Below are 17,177 nucleotides of genomic sequence, written 5' to 3'. Positions count from 1 at the left end.
TGCTATTTATGAGGTTTTGGGGCAGAAATACAATAATGGTCACCCTATTATAGAAAGGATATTATTAAACTAGAAAGAGTGCAGAAAAGATTTACTAGGATGCTACCGGGATTTGATGGTTTGAGTTATAAGAAGAGGCTGGATAGACTGGGACATTTTTCCCCTGGAGTGTAGGAGGCTGAGGGGTGATCTTTTAGAGGTCTATAAAATAATGAGGGGCATAGATCAGCGAGATAGTCAATATCTTTTCCCAAAGGTAGGGGAGTATAAAACTAGAGGACATTGGTTTAAGGGGAGAGATACAAAAGTGTCCAGTGGGGCAATTTTTTTCACACAGAGGGTGATGAGTGTCTGGAATGAGCTGCCAGAGGTAGTAGGAGAGGCAGGTACAATTCTGTCTTTTAAAAAGCTCTATGACTCTAACCATCTGCAGACCCCATTTAGCACTGTCCTCCCTACATTCCATGTGATTGATGTACTGTATTCTGGGAATACAGGTACAGAATTCCCTAAAAGTGACGTCACAGGTGGATGGGGTTGTAAAGAGTGCTTTTGGAACATTGGCCTTTATAAATCGGAGTATCGAGTATAAAAGTTGGAGTGTTATGGTGAGGTTATATAAGGCATTGGTGAGGCTGAATTTAGAGTATTGTGTACAGTTTTGGTCACCTAGTTACAGGAAGAATGTAAATAAGGTTGAAAGAGTGCAGTGAAGGTTCACAAGGATGTTGCTGGGACTTGAGAAGCTGAGTTACAGAGAGAGAGATTGAATAGGTTAGGACTTTATTCCCTGGAGTGTAGAAGAACGAGGGGAGATTTGATAGAGGTGTATAAGATTTTGATGGGTATCGATAGAGTGAATGCAAGCAGGCTTTTTCCACTGAGGCTAGGGGAGAAAAAACCAGAGGGAATGGGTTAAGGGTGAAAGGAGAAAAGTTTAAAAGGAATATTAGGGGGGCTTCTTCACGCAGAGAATGGTGTGAGTGTGGAATGAGCTGCCAGATAAAGTGGTAAATGCGGGGTCACTTTTAACATTTAAGAAAAACTTGGATGGGTTCATGGATGCGAGGGGTGTGGAGGGATATGGTCCAGGTGCAGGTCAGTGGGACACAAAATGGTTCAGCACAGACAAGAAGGGCCAAAAGGCCTGTTTCTGAGCTGCTATGGTTCTAGTTTCCACTCATGGCAGTCAGAGAGAACAATCCTGATGTCAAGGTACTAGTGAGACCAGATCTGGAGCACTGAGAGCAGCTTCGCTCCCCTTATTTAAGGAAAGCTATTTTTCATTGGAGGCAGTTCAGTGAAGGTTCATCAGGATGATCCCCAGTACAGAGGGATTGTCTTATGAGGAAAGGTTAAACAAATTGGGATTTGGGTTTTTGATAAGAGAGGGGATTAAGGGTTATGGGGAGAGGGCGGGAAAGTGGAACTGAGCCACGACAGATCAGCCATGATCTTATTGAATGGCGGGGCAGGCTCGAAGGGCCAGATGGCCTACTCCTGCTCCTATTTCTTATGTTCTTATGAAACATATCGGATTCTCCAGGGGCTTGACAGGGTAAATGCTGAGAGGATCTTTCCCTCATGGGAGAGTCTAGGACCAGAGGAGACAGTCTCAGAATAAAGAGGTGTCAATTTAAGACTGGGATGAGGGGGATTTTCTTCTCTCAGAGGATTGAGAGTCTTTGGACAGCTGTGGAGGCAGGGTCCTGGTGTATATTTAAGGCTGAGGTAGATAGATTTCTGATCAGTAAGAGAATCGAGGGTTATAGAGAAAGGGCAGGAAAGTGGATGTGAGGAATGTATTCAGGTCAGCTACAATCCTATTAAGTGGCAGAGGAGCTCGAGGGGCCAAGTGGCCTACTCCAGTTCTTATTTCTTGTGGATACACATCCATAATCCACCACATGGCCAAGGGTCACTCAGGTTAACCTCTCCTGTCCAGTGTCACTCCACCTGACAAGAGGAAACCCCAGAAAGTGAAAGCAAACTAAACCCGGTGTGTCAGTGCAACACTCAGCTTCCTGAAACACAAACTTACTGCTGAGGGTCATAAAACATTACAGCGCAGTACAGGCCCTTCAGCCCTCGATGTTGCGCCGACCAGTGGAACCAATCTAAAGCCTATCTAACCTACACTATTCCAATATCATCATATGTTTATCCAATGACCATTTAAATGCCCTTAACGTTGGCGAGTCTACAACTGCTGCAGGCAGGGCATTCCACGCCCTTACTACTCCCTGAGTAAAGAACCCATCTCTGACATCCGTCCTATATCTATCACCCCTCATGTTAGCCATCTCCATCCAAGGAAAAAAGCTCTCACTGTCCACCCTATCTAATCCCCTGATCATTTTCACCCAAAAGGTGGTGAATCTCTGGAATTCTCTGCCCGTTGAAGTGGTGGAGGCTGCCTCGCTATATATTTTTAAGACGCGGGTTGATAGGTTTTTGATAAGCGAGGGGATTAAGGGTTATGGGGAGAGGGCGGGAATGTGGAACTGAGCCACGACAGATCAGCCATGATCTTATTGAATGGCGGGGCAGGCTCGAGGGGCTAGATGGCCTACTCCTGCTCCTATTTCTTATGTTCTTATCTTGTATGCCTCTATTAAGTCACCTTTTAACCTTCTTCTCTCTAATGAAAATAACCTCAAGTCCCTCAGGCTTTCCTCATAAGACCTTCCCACCATACCAGGCAACATCCTGGTAAATCTCCTCTGTACCCTTTCCAATCATCTAGCCAAACAAGGATTTTCCTACAGGGATAATAATAAACTTCCCCAAGCCACCTTCATAGCTTGCAGCAGTGGGGGCTGAGAGAGAATTCATTTCAGAGATTACTCAGTCTTCTCCCCGGCAGTAGTCATGATATGGAGATGCCGCACTATCTGTAACCCCCATGACTTGCCTGGGTTTGTAAAACCTCACTTACTGTACTGTCTGGAGACAATACACATCTCTTTAACCTGGGCTCAACACTTCCACTCACATTGTCGGCCACTTTATGACTTGAACAGCAGGTTAGGTGTAAAGATTCACATTCTAATCAGTAATCTGTAAACTGTCTGTGCTTTATATGCTCTGTCTGAGGCCAGAACTCTCCATTCACCTGACGAAGAGGGTAACCTCGAAATTTTGTGAGTTTACTATCAAATAAATTAAACCTGTCCTTGTGCATGAGTCGCAAAAACCCAGCTTGCAGGTGCAGCAGGTGGTCAGGAAGGCAAATGGGATGCTGGCCTTCATAGCGAGGGGGATTGAATATAAAAGTAGGGAGGTCTTGCTGCGGCTGTATAGGGCATTGGTGAGGCCGCAGCTGGAGTACTGTGTGCAGTTTTGGGCGCCGCACCTGCGCAAAGATATTTTGGCCTTGGAGGGAGTGCAGAGGAGGTTTACTAGGCTGATACCGGAGTTGAGGGGGTTGAGCTATGAGGAGAGGCTGAATAAACTAGGCTTGTACTCGTTAGAGTTTAGAAGAATGAGGGGAGATCTCATTGAGACGTATAAGATGATGAATGGGATGGATAGGATAGAGGTGGAGAGACTCCTCCTGCTCAAAAAAGACTGTAGGACTAGGGGGCACAGCCTCAAGATAAAAGGGGGGCGGTTTAGAACGGAGTTGAGGAGAAACTTCTTCACTCAAAGGGTGGTGAATCTCTGGAATTCTCTACCCGTTGAAGTGGTGGAGGCTGCCTCGCTAAATATTTTTAAGACGCGGGTTGATGGGTTTTTGATAAGAGAGGGGATTAAGGGTTATGGGGAGAGAGCGGGAATGTGGAACTGAGCAGCGACAGATCAGCCATGATCTTATTGAATGGCGGGGCAGGCTCGAAGGGCTGGATGGCCTACTCCTGCTCCTATTTCTTATGTTCTTAAGGACTTAAACCTGGTGTTGTGAGACTTCTTACTGTGTTCTCCCCGGTACCCATGAAATAGATAGGGCCCTGCAAGCAGTACTGGTACTCAAGTGTCAGTATTCAGCCTGTGTCAGGCTGTCCCACATGACCTGACCTTGAAAGAAATCTAATTAAAGCAGTGGTAATGGGTAGAGCTTGGTCAAAAGCACAGCCTGTCCCCAAACAAGTACACTAGAAGAAAGTAATGTTACGTACAGATCTGTGCCTGGCCATACAACACTGCTAACATGTTAAAAAGCACTCTGGAAAAACACACTAGCAGGAACAACACTGACAGACAATTAAACTATTTTAGAACAAGCCACAGATGGAATAATTCTAGGGAATGTTAGGGTGAGTTAACGCCAGCATACCCACATCATGAGTTAAACATAACAGCAGCTTATTTCAGTAACGTACTCTGAGCAAGAAAAATATCTCAGCAAGAATTATACTCTCAACATCCCTATCAGAGACCAAGAAACACCCAAGGATCTCCTCAATGGAGCAGCAGGACAGATACACAAACACTGAAGACACTCATCTTTACAGTAAGAGCTGCAAACCAGAGATGGAATTCTTTGGTTTTATAATAAGGCATCAGTGTCCACCTGTGTACAGCCTTCGATTACAATTTAACATCTGTACTCACAAATAACTCTCCAAAACTGAATGAGTTTATCTAGCTTTCAGCTGAAATGTAGAGAGCATAAGTTCTTTGGGTTGAAGAGCTAATCTGTGTGCAGTTAGCTAAAGGAGGCGAGGCAGTAACGTATTACAATATACAGTCAATGCCAGAGTTAGTGAAGACAAAATCTACCAGCTCTCTTTCTGTGCTGTATCAGTCTATGGCCTTCCCGAGGACCAATAAACTGATCCTGCTGGAAAGCATGAGGTAGCCGGGGTCATTTGGAGCTTGCAGAGCTGAGACCTTGGGGAAGGTTCTCAGGGGATATGGAGGATAGGGCAGGTAAATGGAATTGAGGTGCAGTCCAGCTGTAATCTAATGAATGGCAGAACAGGCTTGAGGGACAGAGTGGCCTCTTCCTGCCTCTGTGTGGTGGATTAGAGTGGCTGTACAGTAATAGCCCTGATAGCCTCTGCAATCGACACCAACACCCCCACAGTCTGGAGAGGGGGTAAGGGGTACTGGGTGTTGTAAAATTACCCTCCTGGCTGCACCCCAAGGAAAGCAGCAAGTGTTAACATTCAGCCGCTTGCTGCAGGAACAATCCGAGCAGCACTCTGTGCCACTGGCAGCTTGTCAATTGCACCGAGCTGCAGTGTGTCGAGTACAGCCCAGGCACACACAGATAGAATAACTATTTGGCAGGTTACAGCACACACCCGGCACAGTGTAAAACAATAGTTATCACCTCAGTATTTAGGCTGCAGATTCTGGGCTCACAGCTCTCTCCCACTGCTGATGTCTCTCTGTCAGGAGCTGAATAACTCTGAGCGATGAAAGAAGTACACGTCTCTCTTTTCCAGCAAGGAGGAGTCTCACAAAGCTGGGGGGAGGGAAGGACACGGGATCTATCCAATCAACAACTCATGTGGCTGAGTGAATTCTTTCAGAGTTTTATATTTCAAAGAGAAGTGTTGTGAAAAGCTCCAAACTCTCTGAAATCTCTTTGAAGGATCATCTGTGACAGTGTGACAAGGCAGTCCCACCTCCAGGGGGACTGAAACAAGGAGTTAGTGTCACAATCCTGTACTTCTGATTTACTGATAAAACAATCTCTCTGCACAGATTCTCACTGAAATTATTCTCCTTAAAAACAGCTTTCAAACAGACACCTCCCTTTTAATACTATACTCATGATCCACTGTGGTTGCAATGTGTGCAAAACCTACAAACCATCAGTTCTCACTTCAATCAGCTCTGCGACCTTCAGTGAGATCACTAACAGTGTTGTGGGAACACCACAGCCTGAAGCTTTCCCTCCAACACACACACCATCCCCACCTGGAACTATCTCACTGCCAAATCCAAACTGGAATTCACTCCTTACAGCGCTGTCCCCCCACAGGATGCAATGGTTCAAGAAGGTGCCTCAAACACACAGACTCAATAAGAGAACCAGAGACAGCCATGGAGAAAAGCACTTCTATGCAGAAATGGGTTAGGACTTCCTGATAGGATGGTGGATACTGTTTTATTAATAAGCTATAAAAGATAATTAGACAAATGAAGAAAACAATGCATGTGTTAGAGAAGGTAAGCTGGGTTTGTGGAACTAGCTCCAGACTCCCCAACCAGTAGAAACAGGTTCTATCTACTCTCCGTTCCCCTAAATAGCTTTAAAAGTTTGGTCAATATACTGCTTGGTTTTCTAAATTACAATAACTATTACCCCAGTAATATTACCTTGCAAGTCCAGCTTTCACACTTACATGCAAATTACAGGAGTAGGCCACACTGCCCCTCAGACATGCTTCCTTATTCAATAAGATAATGGCTGATCTGATGATAACTTCAACCTCACATTCCTGCTGACCCCCCGATAACCTTTCATGCTCTTGTTAATCGAGAATCTATCTCGCTCTGCCTTAAAAATATTCAAAGATTCTGCTTTTTGAGGAAGAGAGCTCCAGAGACTCTCAACCCTCTGACAGAGTAACATTCTCCTCATCTCTGTCTTAAATGAGCGACCTTCTAAACTCTCGAGGATCCGAACCTGACCACTCCAACTTTTCCTCGTAAAACCACCCGCCCATTCCTGTACTGTCGAGTAAGCCTGCTCTGAACTGTTTCCAACACACTTACATCTTTCCTTCAGTAAGGAAACCAACACTGTAACATTGCTCCAGGTGTGGTCTCCTCAATGCCTCGGACAACTGGAGAATAACCTCCCTAGTTTTGTAATCAATTCCCCACAATAAATGGTAACATTCTATTAGCTTTCCGAATTACTTGCTGTACCTGTGTATTCACCTTTAGTGAATCATACACTGGGACACCCAATACCTCAAATCATAGAATCCCTACAGTGTAGAAGGAGGCCATTTGGGCCATCGAGCCTGTACTGACAACAATGCCACCCAGGTCCTGTTCCATCCCCGTAACCTCACATATTTACCCTCCTAAACCCTGACATTAAGGGGCAATTTATCATGGCCAATCAATCTAACCAGCACATCTTTGGACTGTGGGAGGAAACGCATGCAGACAAAGGGAGAACGTGCAAACTCCACACAGACAGTTACCCAAAGTTGGAATTGAACCTGTGTCACTGGCACTGTGAAGCAGCAATGCTAACCACTGTGCCATCTCTCAGCATTGACAATAAGCTTATTTTTTTTCATCCTGCCAAATTGAACAATTTCCCATTTGCCCACATTATACTTCAATCGCTAAATTTCTGCCCATTCACCTGACCTGTATCCCTTTGGGGAGCTGGTTAGCACAGTCGGCTGGTTCATGTTACAGAGCGATGTTATTTATTTATTTAAATATCTACAAAAACTCTTTTTATCCATCTTTATATTAGCTAGTTTTTTACCTCCTTATCAATCATTTCACTATTCTTTCACGTTTTTTATACTTTTTCCAATCTTCTGACCCTGCCATTCATCTTTGCAGAAATATATGCATTTCCTTCAAGTTTAATACAGTCTTTAACATGTTTCGTTAACCACAATTGAAGAACTTCCCCTTAGAACTTTTATTTTTCATTGAAATTGGTCTATTTTATGTATTGCGAAATATCCCTTTAAATGACTGCCACTTTAACGTTAACTTTTTAAATTTAACCTCTAATAATCTATCCCTTCAGCACATTTGTTAGTTCACTGCAGCTAGTGCCCTCAGTTGCCCTTATCTAGGTTAAAACACTCGTCTTGGATGCATTCTTCTCTCCCTGAAACGGAATGTAAAATTCAATTAGATTATGATTGCAGAAACCTAGAGGTACTTTATGAAATAATCCTATCTTGTTGCACAACAGGTCCAGTATTGCTTGCCTTCTGGTTGACCCCAGAAATGTGCTGTTGTAAGAAACTACCTCAAAAACATTCTTGAACTTATCTATGTGACCTTTACCCATCTGATTTTTCCAATCTTGATTAAAATCCCCCATGATTATCGCCAAATCTTTCTCACAAGCTCTCCTTATGTCGGGTGGCATGGTGACACAGTGGTTAGCACTGCTACCTCACCACCAGGGACCTGAATTCGATTCCTGGCTTGGGTCACTGTCTGTACGGAGTTTGCACATTCTCCCCATCTCTGCATGGGTTTCCTCTGGGTGCTCCAGTTTCCTCCCACAGTCCGAAAGACGTGCTGGTTAGGGTGGATTGGCCATGCTAAATTCTCCCTCAGTGTATCCAAACAGGTGCCAGAGTGTGGCGACTAGGGGATTTCCACAGTAACTTCATTGCAGTGTTAACGTAAGCCTACTTGTGACACTAATAAGTAAACTTTAAAAAGTTATACTGTATATAATTGTACTGTCCTACTGTGTAGTTACACTTAGAGGGGCCTGTATACCACCCCACAAGTGACTTCTTGTCTTTATTGTTTCTTATCTCAACCCAATCTTCTCCTGTATCTTGGTTTCCTGAATTTAAGTCGTCCGATCCAATGTGCTAATACCATAATTAATTAAGAGCCTTTTCTTAACTTCCTGTCCTTCCTAAATGTCACATACCCCTCAATATTCAATCCCCATAAGAGATCATAGAACCCTACAGTGCAGAAAGAGGCTATTGGGCCCATCGAGTCTGCACTGACCACAATCCCACCCAGGCCCTACCCCCACATATTTACCCACTAATCCCTCTAACTACGCATCCCAGGACACTAAGGGGCAATTTTAGCACGGCAAATCAACCTAACCCGCACGTCTTTGGACTGTGGGAGGAAACCGGAGCACGCTGAGGAAACCCACACAGACACGAGGAGAATGTGCAAACTCCACACAGTGACCCGAGCCGGGAATCAAACCCAGGTCCTTGGAGCTGTGAAACAGCAGTGCTAACCACTGTGCTGCTGTGCCGCCCAAGACCCAAGATCTAGGAGAATCAGTGGGCCATTCAGCCCATTGAGTCTGTCCCACCATTCAATGAGATGTTCTTATGTTATCGTGGCTGATCTGATATAATCCTAAACTCCACACTCTCGCCTTATCCATAAAGGCATAAGATGTCATTGATAACAATCTATGTCACCCTATTGCCATGTCTTTGTAATAATCCTGGTAAGCTTGTGCTGTTCTCTTCCCAACATGTGGAGGTGCCCAGAATGCTGAAGTGTGGTCTAACCACAGCTTTGTATATTCCAGTGTTTAACGAGAAAGGCCAGCATTCCATTTTCAGTGCCTGCCCAAAACATTTTCATGACTCTTGTACACAGATCCCTAATTTTCCAAGGACAACCATTGTTTTTAGCTTTTCACCATTGAGAAACTATTCTGATCGATCTTTTCTAGACCCAACGAGGATTCTTTTACATTTTTCCATATCAAAACCCATTTTCCATCTGGCCCTGAGGATTAAGCATGACCCAGATTCAGCAGAATTAGTGATCTTTCTCCCAAAGGACCAATTGCAATGAGCCAAATGCTCCAAAGGAACAACGGGCTGCTGGGATTGTAGTGTTAACACCACCTTCCTGTCGCACCCTTGACTCTCGTTATCAAAAATCTGACTAACTCTGCCTTGGATAAATCAACGGGCCAGCCTTCACTGCTTTTTGAGGAAGGGTGTTCCACAGAGCAATGACCCTCAGATTAAATTTTCTCCCTATCTCTGACTTCATCTTATTTTTGAACTGTGCAACCGGTTCTTCCCAAGAGGAAACATGCTCTCTTTATCCACCCTGTCCCTTCAGGATTCAGTATGTTTTAGCATAATCATCTCTCATTCTTTCAAACTCCAACAGGTAAAGGCACAATCTGTTCAACATTTAACATAAGCTCCACATCCCAGAACGAGTCGAATGAAACTTTTCTGAACTGCTTCTAATTCAATTACATCCTTTTTCAAATAAGGGGACGAAAACTGTACACAGTATTCCAGATGTGATCTCGCCATTGCTGTAAACAGCTGCAGTAAAACTTCCCCTCTTTTATATTCCATTCCCCTCGCAACAAACACCAACATTCCACTTGCCTTCTTAATTACTGCTGTACTTGCACACAAACACTTTGTACCCAAGTTCCACAAACTCACTTCCTATCAGGAAACAAACCAAAACCACTGGGACTGACAATAAATGCAAGGTCCTTCAGCAGTGTGAAGGGTGCAATGAAAAACTGCTTAGTCTAGGATACAAATATCAACCTTTGGAGCAAGAACTGGGACAGTGGTCCCATTTCCCCTCACAGAGGAGCAGAATGTTTTCCCCTATTGGAACAGTGCATATCTTAGCCTCAGGAGACTTGTTCAAACAAGATACTGGACTTTTATGTTTGTTGTATAAAGACATAGCAAGCATATTTTGCAGAATTAAATTGGTTAATAATTACAGTAAAAATCCTATACAATCTTGTCCAGCTTGGGTAAAGACAAATGTATCAGTTATAAACAGCATGGTGGCACAGTGGTTAGTGCTGCTGCCTCACAGTGTCAGACTGTCTCCAGATTGCAGATGGAGAAAGAACAGCTTACAACAATGATTTAACAACAAGAATTGCAAAGGTGCCTTTAAAATGGCCATTCTCGCTGAGAATTAAGCATGCTGGAATTTTTAGTCAAGAATCATAGAATCCCTACAGTACAGGAGGAGGCCATTCAGCTCATCGAGTCTGTACTGACCTCAGTTCCACCCAAGTCCTATTCCTCTAACCCCATACATTTACCCTACTAATCCTCCTAACACTAGGTGCAATTTAGTATGGTCATAAGAAATAGGAGCAGGAGTAGGCCATCTAGCCCTTCGAGCCTCCCCGCCATTCAATAAGATCATGGCTGATCTGAAGTGGATCAGTTCCACTTTCCCACTTTCTCCCCATAACCCTTAATTCCCTTGTCTATCAGAAACCTATCTACCCGTGACTTAAATATATTCCACGAGGCAGCCTCCTCCACTTCAATGGGCAGAGAATTCCAGACATTCACCACCCTTTGAGTGAAGAAGTTCCTCCTCAACTCTGATATCAATCAACCTAACTCTGAGCTCAATCACTAGGCTGTTAGCAGATCTCACGTTATACAGATCCCACTATTAACTCACTTCCTAACCCTAGCAGAGGGATGGTAAGAAATTATCCTGATAACACTATCTGATCACTACCTACTGCCCATGCTAAATCCACCAGCTTTACTCACATGAGCTCTCTAAGGCATTAATGCCAAAACATTCCACATCAGGGTAAGGCAGGTGAATGGAAAGTTTCTGAAGAATGACCACAGGGCTGATTTTCCCATCCACATCTGTACAGAATCTGCCTGAGCTGCACCGAGGCCAGCAGAAAGACTCCACTCAATAGTCTACAGCAGTGAGGTTACTGTCCTGGCACCTTCCACTCATGGTCCAGAAGATCAGTATCCATACTCTATCCTTTAGAATGGGAGATTTTCAGAACTGTTAGAAAAATACTATTGGACAAAACTGGATACACTGACACAAGCTCAACTTAAAATGAATTGCCTCCCAGAGAGTGGAACATGACGCAGACTGGCTGGGGAGGCAGTGGAGATAGTGCTGGTAAGTTCAGAGAGAACTGCATGATTTTCTTGTCTAAACCCATGACTGAGGATATTTTTAGGACTTTGGGACTAAGCCAAAGTCTCAATGACCTTTGCTGTTCCTGTAAGATCTCAAGAATGTAGTCAACATGGAAAGTCCTTCACCTAAGACAAATGCTTTCAACAACAAACCAACTGACAGGAACAGGAGTTAAACGCTGTCCTTGTACAACATTAGAACAAGTCGGGTGGATTGGCCACTTTAAATTGCCCCTTAATGTGTGAAGATGTAAAGGTTGGGTGGATTAGCAATGGTAAACAAAGCATAGGAACAGGCCCCTCAGCCCATCAAGCCTGCGTCAATCGTGTTTACCTATTTTACCAACTCCCTGTATCCTTCTAGTCCCTGTTTGTTCGTACGCCCATCAAGATAAGTTTTAAATGTGGCCGGTGTATCTGACTCAACCACCTCACTTGGCAGTGCATTCCAGGCCCCCACCACACTGTGTAAAAAGAAAACTTCTCCCACACATCTCCACTGCACCTTTCCCGTCTTATTTTGAACTTATGCCTCCTTGTTATTGTCATTTCCACCCTGGGAAAAAGCTTCCAACTGTCCACCCTAAGTATATTTTTCATAATTTTATAAACTTCCATCAGATCACCCCTCAGCTTCTGTCTTTCAAGGGAGAACAATCCCTGTGGGGTTACAGGGATAGAGTGGGGAGAGGATGGATTTGGATAAATGCTCTTCCAGAGACTGGGTGCAGACTCAATGGGCCAAATGGCCTCCATCTGCACTGTAGAAATGCTGTGGTTCTATGAATATACCTGGGTTGGAAGCTGGAGATTGAGGGACACATTTTTCTTATTTATATCAACAACAAAGACTTGCATTTCAATAGTACCTTCCATAGTTCCAGACCATCTGAAAGCACATTACAGCCAATGAGATATTTCTGAAGCATAGTCACTAATGCAATGTAGGAAATGCATACCAAGGTCGCAGGCACCTTGTGATGATGACCAGATCATTTGTTTCAGTGGTGTTGATTTTGAGAGAAATATTGGCCAGTTCAGAAGGGATCATTGCCCTGCTCTTCTCCCAAATGCCACTCAGAGATTCTGGGTACCAGCAAACTAAGACTCTCTTAGTCGATTTAGGTACAAACAGAGCTTAGACACTGTGCATGATCAAGGCTTTTCATGACTTGTGCACAAGGAAAAACCAACTCACAGTCTTCCTATGTTTCTGAAGTTACAAACAAACAACTTGGCATTTATAATTCACCTGAAGGAACTAATGAAGTCTTGGTTTAAATTTTCATCAGAAAGGTGAGATCAGTGTTGCAGCAGGAGTGTCACTCTCAGTGCTCAAGGCTCAGGAGTGGGGCTTAAACCCAGAACCTTCGAACTTGGGCTGATACACAGATCAACTCCCAAACACTGTTCAGTTTGCTTAACGGTTCAGAGAAATCACTTTCTCTGCCAGAGCTGGTGAATCCTGTTGGAAACACTTTTTAAGCCAGTCTGTAAGAGCCATGTCCAGAACTTATCCTGCTACACAGCTGTTTCCCATTGTAAACGTGTGTGTTGACAGCACTAGCACACTGGTACTGTTTAAACAGGCTGTGCCAGAACTAGACTTCCGGTAACATTCTGCACACAAATGCTTTTCACTAACACCAGGGCACACAGGATTACAGTTCCCACCCTCTCACTCATGGGATAATCAGCTTACAGAAACTTCCAGAACACCAGATTACATTTAATAGTGTCCAATTGGTCTCACTTATTCCTTACGATCCACTGACCTTAACTCCTGCATTTTACATCTGTCAACCTCTTCTGGCAATGTGTTAAAACACCACTCAAACTCACCATAGTTCTGCATGCAGTCTCCTTAACCAGACAGCTATTAGAGAATCTCAACATGGATTCTGAACAAGGAGGAATCAGTTCATGATTGGATAAAAGTTTTGAGGAAGTTGCTAAACTGTTGGATGATGTGGAGATGCCGGCGTTGGACTGGGGTAAATACTGATTTATTTGATAGTAAACTCACTAGCTTTCGGGAGTGAGTGTACTATCAAATAAATCGGTTGGACTTAAACCTGGTGTTGTCAGACTTTAAACTGTTGGATGCCAGGAGCCCAGTCAAAATAAGCAACTAAATAAGGCTGGCTCCTGTACCATTGCTGGTTTAGCTCAGGAACCAGACAGGGTATTACTAATGCAGTCATTAGTGTGGGTCCACGGGGACCAGGATTTGGGCTATTGGTCCTCACAACTTCATCAACAATCCGGATGAAGTCATTTGGGGAACAGACTCCAAATTGGTGAATGATGTAAAGAAACACGGAGAGGTAATAATCTTGGAGAAAAAATAAGTTGTAACTGGATCAAGATGTGCTGCAAAAAACAGGATCCCATCCGGCTGACCCTTTTAACTTTATTAATTAAATTTGTTGTATTGCAAGTTGGGTAAACTCAGGCAGTGGCAGGGGTTTAGGTTGAAGGAATAGGATGTGGGGAGGATAGCACATCAATAAATAGAACGTACTTTGGATTGTTAAGATAGAATGGTTCAAGCTGGTGAAATTGCGGCAGTTAGTCCTTCCTCCGCGCCCCCCCCACCCCCAACAACCCCTCACCCCTCCTCCTCCAGTGTAGACAGTGAAAAGTCAACACCAGGTGATGAAGGAGCAGCGCTCCAAAAGCTAGTGGCTTGTGCTATCAAAATAAACCTGTTGGACTTTAACCTGGTGTAGTGAGGCTTCTTACCGTGTTTACCCCAGTCTAACACTGGCATCTCCACATCAGGACCGTTTGGTTCTTCTCTGATTAAATGTTTTTTCAATCTTTATATGTTTAATTGTCTTAGCACTTGTACACAAAGATTTAGTCTTGTCCCCTATTTAAGGATTCTGATTAAGGATAGTTTGAAAACCATGATTGGCCTTGAGCTAGGCTCACTCACTCATACCTGTGCGTGTAGTTAGCTGCTCTCAGCCACAGCGCAATAACTGCTCTCCGTACTGAGAGGGGTAAAAAAAAATCAACTCGAGATCCAGTTTGTGTCCGACTCAGTGCCAGTCCAGAGGGTTGGTGTGGACATCAGATAAGGTCAGAATGAAACAAAAACAGAAAATCTCAGCAGGTCTGACAGCATCTGTAGAGACAGAATAGAGACAATGTTGCGAGTCTTGATGACTTTTCGTCTTCAGCCAGTCAACCTAACCTGCACATCTTTGGAGTGTGGGAGGAAACTGGAGCATCCAGAGGAAACCCATGCAGAATGAGGACAATGTGCAGACTCGGGGGCAGCGTACAGATTCCACACAGACTGTCACCCAAATGGGGAATCGAACCCTGGTCCCTGGGGCTGTGAGGCAGCAGTGCTAACCACTGTGCTGCCCCTTTGGTTCTATTCTCTCCTCACATGCTGTCAGACCTGCTGAGGTCTTCCAGCATTTTCTGTTTTTGTTTCAGATTGTAGCATCTGCAGGTTTTGCTTTTATATTGAGGCCAGAATGGAGTTTACCTCTGAAGCCTCCAGCAGCCTATCATCACTCACTATCCAGGGTCACACACAAATGATGAACATCTGAACAGTGACCGGCTGTCATATTTTAGTCACTACCTTCTGGAAAGGAGAAAAACACTAGCAGGAAAACCACACAACCTCGATAAACACAGCGAGACATTTTAATTCATCAGTGCGTACCCCACTGTGTAATCAGGTGGATAATGATTTCATGGAACAAACACTGTATTTGCACAGGAATCTTTAACACAACTCAATTACGTCACTGACAAATGAACAAAAGGACTTGAATTTAAAACCAGTGTGTGGAGCCATGATGAGGGTTAAGACCAAGGGGAGTTTTAATTCTTTTAATTTAAATGATGTGCCTGTGTGGATTGCCCATGTCAAGGTCACGGTGAGCCAGTTCAGTTTGGGTAGTGTCGGTACAGTACTGTTCACGAGAGAGCTCCAGGGTTTAGATCCAGTGATGAAGAAATGGTGATTATTTAGAAACAAAGGTTTGTAAAACCAGATGGGAACACTGAGAGAACGCTGCTCCCGTGTGTCTGCTCCTCCAGATGGCAGGGGTTGCAGGTTTGGAATGTGCTACTGAAGGAGCCTGAGCAGTTTCCTCAGTCCACCTTATAGAGGGTACAGAGTAGTGACAGCACACCGGTGGTGGAGGGAGTGATTCTTTAAGGTGGTGGAAGCAGCCTGCTTCATGTTGGACAGATCAAGCTTCTTAAATGGTGCTGCAGCTGTACTGATTCAGACAATTGGAGAGTATTCTAGCTGCTCCTAACATGCACCTTATGAATGCTGGGAAGGTTTTCTGAAATGGGGAGATACATAAGAAATAGGAGCAGGAGTAGGCCATCTAGCCCTTCGAGCCTGCCCCGCCATTCAATAAGATTATGGCTGATCTGAAGTGGATCAGTTCCACTTTCCCGCTTTCTCCCCATAACTCTTAATTCCCTTGTCTGTCAAAAACCTATCTACCCGTGACTTAAATATATTCAGTGAGGTAGCCTCCACCACTTCAACGGGCAGAGAATTCCAGAGATTCACCACCCTTTGAGTGAAGAAGTTCCTCCTCAACTCTGATCTAAACTACCCCCCACTTATCTTGAGGCTGTGCCCTCTAGTCCTGCTGTCCTTTCTAAGCGGAAAGAATCTCTCTATCTCTTCCCTATCCATCCCCTTCATTATCTTATACATCTCTATAAGATCCCCCCTCAGCCTTCCAAACTCCAACAAGTACAGACCCAATCTATTCAATCTCTCTTCATAGTCCAACCCCCTCATTTCCGGTATCAGCCTAGTGAATCTCCTCCGCACTCCCTCCAAGGCCAAAATATCCTTGTGCAAGTGCGACAACCAAAACTGCACACAGTACTCCAGCTGCAGCCTCACCAATACCCTGTACAGTTGCAGCAAGACCTCCCTGCTTTTATATTCTATCCCCCTCGCTATGAAGGCCAGCATCCCATTCACCTTCTTGATCACCTGCTGCACCTGCAGGCTGGGTTTTTGCGACTCATGCACAAGGACCCCCAGGTCCCTCTGCACCGTAGCATGCTACAGCTTTCTGCCTTTTAAATAATAATCCCTCCTACTATTATTTCTGCCAAAGTGGATAACCTCACACTTGCTAACATTATACTCCATCTGCCAGGTCCTCGCCCACTCACTCAGCCTATCCAGATCTCTCTGCAGACTTTCCACACCCTCCACACAATTTGCTTTCCCACTCATCTTCGTGCCATCAGCAAATTTCGTTAGCCTACACTCAGCCTCCTCCTCCAGATCGTCTATATAAATGGTAAATAGCTGAGGCCCCAGCACCGATCCTCCCTGGGGCACTCCACTAGTGACCAACCGCCAATCCGAATAGCACCCATTGATACCAACTCTCTGCTTCCTATTAGACAACCAATCCTCTATCCACGCTAACACCTTACCCCCAACTCCGTGCCCCCTAACTTTCTGCAGCAACCTTTTATGAGGCACCTTATCAAACGCCTTTTGAAAATCGAGAACACCACATCCACCGGTTCCTCTCTGTCTACCGCGCTAGTCACATCCGCATAGAAATCCAATAAATTCGTCAAACA

At 44.4% G+C, this 17,177-nt stretch overlaps 1 protein-coding gene across 4 annotated transcripts in view; it reads right to left on the bottom strand.

Annotated features, from left to right (window-relative positions):
* Window positions 1-17,177, bottom strand: part of LOC145341750 (Fanconi anemia core complex-associated protein 24-like) — a 108,490-nt gene that overhangs the window by 79,305 nt on the left and 12,008 nt on the right. For 2 of the 4 annotated variants that reach the window (XM_080186659.1, XM_080186652.1), the window contains exon 1: window positions 5,279-5,338. The exons of 1 other annotated variant lie outside the window; for it this stretch is intronic. The gene's annotated coding sequence lies outside the window, so the exon portion shown is untranslated. Of the gene's footprint in view, window positions 1-5,278; window positions 5,339-14,520; window positions 14,707-17,177 lie in introns of those variants that run through there. One more of the 4 variants, XM_080186653.1, reaches the window with a different exon arrangement.

Source organism: Carcharhinus amblyrhynchos, chromosome 4 (assembly GCF_965287045.1).
Source record: "Carcharhinus amblyrhynchos chromosome 4, sCarAmb.v2.hapA, whole genome shotgun sequence".
Lineage (NCBI taxonomy): Eukaryota > Metazoa > Chordata > Chondrichthyes > Carcharhiniformes > Carcharhinidae > Carcharhinus > Carcharhinus amblyrhynchos.
Note: the sequence above shows the minus strand (reverse complement) of the source record. Positions and strands in the feature narration are given on the sequence as shown.